The 2,397-nt window shown below is 48.4% G+C and overlaps 2 long non-coding RNA genes across 2 annotated transcripts in view; one reads left to right on the top strand and one right to left on the bottom strand.

The window, feature by feature from the left end:
* Window positions 1-1,735: 1,735 nt before the first annotated feature.
* LOC106525735 (uncharacterized) overlaps window positions 1,736-2,397 on the top strand; it is a 1,836-nt gene continuing 1,174 nt past the window's right edge. Inside the window, exon 1 of the long non-coding RNA XR_001311158.1 lies at window positions 1,736-2,368. This is a non-coding gene — a long non-coding RNA (uncharacterized LOC106525735). The remainder of the gene's footprint in view (window positions 2,369-2,397) is intronic.
* LOC106525736 (uncharacterized) overlaps window positions 2,266-2,397 on the bottom strand; it is a 951-nt gene continuing 819 nt past the window's right edge. Inside the window, exon 2 of the long non-coding RNA XR_001311159.1 lies at window positions 2,266-2,376. This is a non-coding gene — a long non-coding RNA (uncharacterized LOC106525736). The remainder of the gene's footprint in view (window positions 2,377-2,397) is intronic.

The following is a 2,397-nucleotide window of genomic DNA, read 5'->3' as shown; positions in this document are numbered from 1 at the left end:
CATCCATCCATCTGTCCATCATCCATCCATCCATCTGTCCATCATCCATCCATCCATCTGTCCATCATCCATCCATCTTCTTCCTCTGATCCAGGGTCAGGTCTCGGGGGCAGCAGCCTCAGCAGAGACCCAGACCTCCCTCTCTCCAGACACTTGGACCAGCTCCTCTGGGGGAATCCCAAGGTGTTCCCAGACCAGCTGAGAAACATAGTCCCTCCAGGGTGTCCTGGGTCTTCCTCTGGGTCTCCTCCCAGTGGGACGTGTCCAGAACACCTCACCAGGGAGGAGTCCAGGCTCAAACTCCTCCACTTGGGGCAGGACCTCCTCCCTGACCTGGAGAAGACACCCAACCCTTTTCCAGCTGGAGACCGTGGTCTGGGATTTGGAGGCACTGATCCTCATCCCGGCTGCTTCACACTCAGCTGTGAACGGCTCCAGTGAGAACTTGTTAAAACAAATTTAACACAGAACTTGTGTTAAATGTTGTGATGTTTCAGGTGTCCTGCTGTTTTCAGGTCCAACCAGTAACTGACAAACTTCCAGACTACATGTTTTTATAATGTTGTACTTAGATGTACGAAGTACAATTTTTAGGATTTTGTTTTTGATTGTTTAGAGCAATCATTTTAAGGGTGGGGGTGTTACGAGACTCTCACCTGTAATCATCAACCACCTGCAGGTGTGAACAGCCTATTTAAGAGGACCACCTCCTCCTGAGGAGGAGGAGACTTGTCCTCTCCTCCTTCAGCTGCATGGGTGCAGATCAGCTGGTGTCCTCTCACAACTAAACTTTTAGTTTTAATAAACCTTTTTAAGTCAAACTGCACCTGTTGTCTGGTCGTCCTGTTTATGTTGCTTCTCTTTGAGCCACTGGGTCGTAACACGATTTACAGAAAGTCTGCAGTAACTGATAAACTAAATTAGACAGCTGCATACATTTGGACACTGTTGTCATTTTATTGAGTTCAAAACCTTTAGAATTAATTACTGGAACAAAGATTAGGTTTGTTAAGTTCAGTGACCCTTGACCTCCACACACAGGTGACTCCAGTCATGAGAAAGGGTATTTAAGGGGGTAATAGTAAGTTTTTCTCCTCTTTCATCTTCTCTGAAGAGTGGCAGCATGGGAGTCTGAGAACAAGTTTCAAATGAGCTGAAAACAAAGATTGTTTAGGGGAAGGAGACAGGAAGATGTCTCACTCTGTAACTGATTTCTATCCAAACAATCAATGATTTATAAAGTGAAATCAGGAAAATTAACATCTCACTGTAACTTCTTCCTGTCTGGACCTTGGTTTTTGCTGAAACAGAACAGATTCTCTTGGTTCAATTCATCAGGGCTCGTCTGAACCGAACCAGGCTCCTGGTCTGAAACCCAGAGAAGAACTGGACCTGTAGACCTGCACCTGAACACGTTCCTGACACACAGCTTCAGACTGATGTAGACCTGCTGCTGTTTGGAAAAACATTTCTCTAAAAATGAGCTTAAAGTTGAAACTTGTGGATTTTAGTAGAAGAACCAACAAACATTCTTCTGTCCTGTTTTGACCCAGACAGGCTTCCATACTTGCAGCTGTCACTCATCTGATGGATCTGACTGTTCCTCTGACCCAGAAAAACTGGATCCTGTCCTATCTGATGTGTTCCAGCAGATTCTTCACATACTTCTGAACCACAGCACAGCCTGCTCAGGTCCCCACCCCCCGAAGGGTCAAAGGTCAGCCCCCCCCCCCCTGCAGGGTCAAAGGTCAGGCTTTGCTCCATTTCATGAACAGGACTCAGATGAATGGATCCAGTTCAAGTCTTTCAGAGACCAGTCAGACGGAGGAACTGAATCCACTGACCTTCTTTCCATAAACAGCTCCCATTCTTCCAGCGCTCTGCTCGCTCCTCTTCACGTCCGAACCAGAACCAGAACCTTCACAGCAGATCCAGTCTGGGTCTGTCAGTCCAGCACAGTCAGGGGGAGCCGGGTCATACCAACAGAACCGAAGAGGTCCGGAGGAGGAGGAGGAGGTGTCCCTGCCACCTGCTCCCACATGACTCTGTGCTCTCAGCTGTGAGGAGTTAAGATCTTCAGACCAGATTAAAGTAATCAGAGGAGACAAGGAGCCAGAGACCAGTAAAGTCTGGACCTGGACTCTTCTGCACTACCTGACAAACACCTGAACTCTGGTCCACCTCAGACCAGACAGGACCTGATCCACTTCAGTCCTGCTGTAAACCCAGTCCTCCGGACAGAACCCTTCATCTGCAGGATCCGGGTCACTTCCTGTCGTCAGGTGTGTACCTGTGACAGCCTGCTGGGTCACTTCCTGTCGTCAGGTGTGTACCTGTGACAGCCTGCTGGGTCACTTCCTGTCGTCAGGTGTGTACCTGTGACAGCCTGCTGGGTCA

Source organism: Austrofundulus limnaeus, unplaced genomic scaffold (genome assembly GCF_001266775.1).
Source record: "Austrofundulus limnaeus strain Quisiro unplaced genomic scaffold, Austrofundulus_limnaeus-1.0 Scaffold239, whole genome shotgun sequence".
NCBI classification, from domain to species: Eukaryota; Metazoa; Chordata; class Actinopteri; order Cyprinodontiformes; family Rivulidae; genus Austrofundulus; species Austrofundulus limnaeus.
Note: the sequence above shows the minus strand (reverse complement) of the source record. Positions and strands in the feature narration are given on the sequence as shown.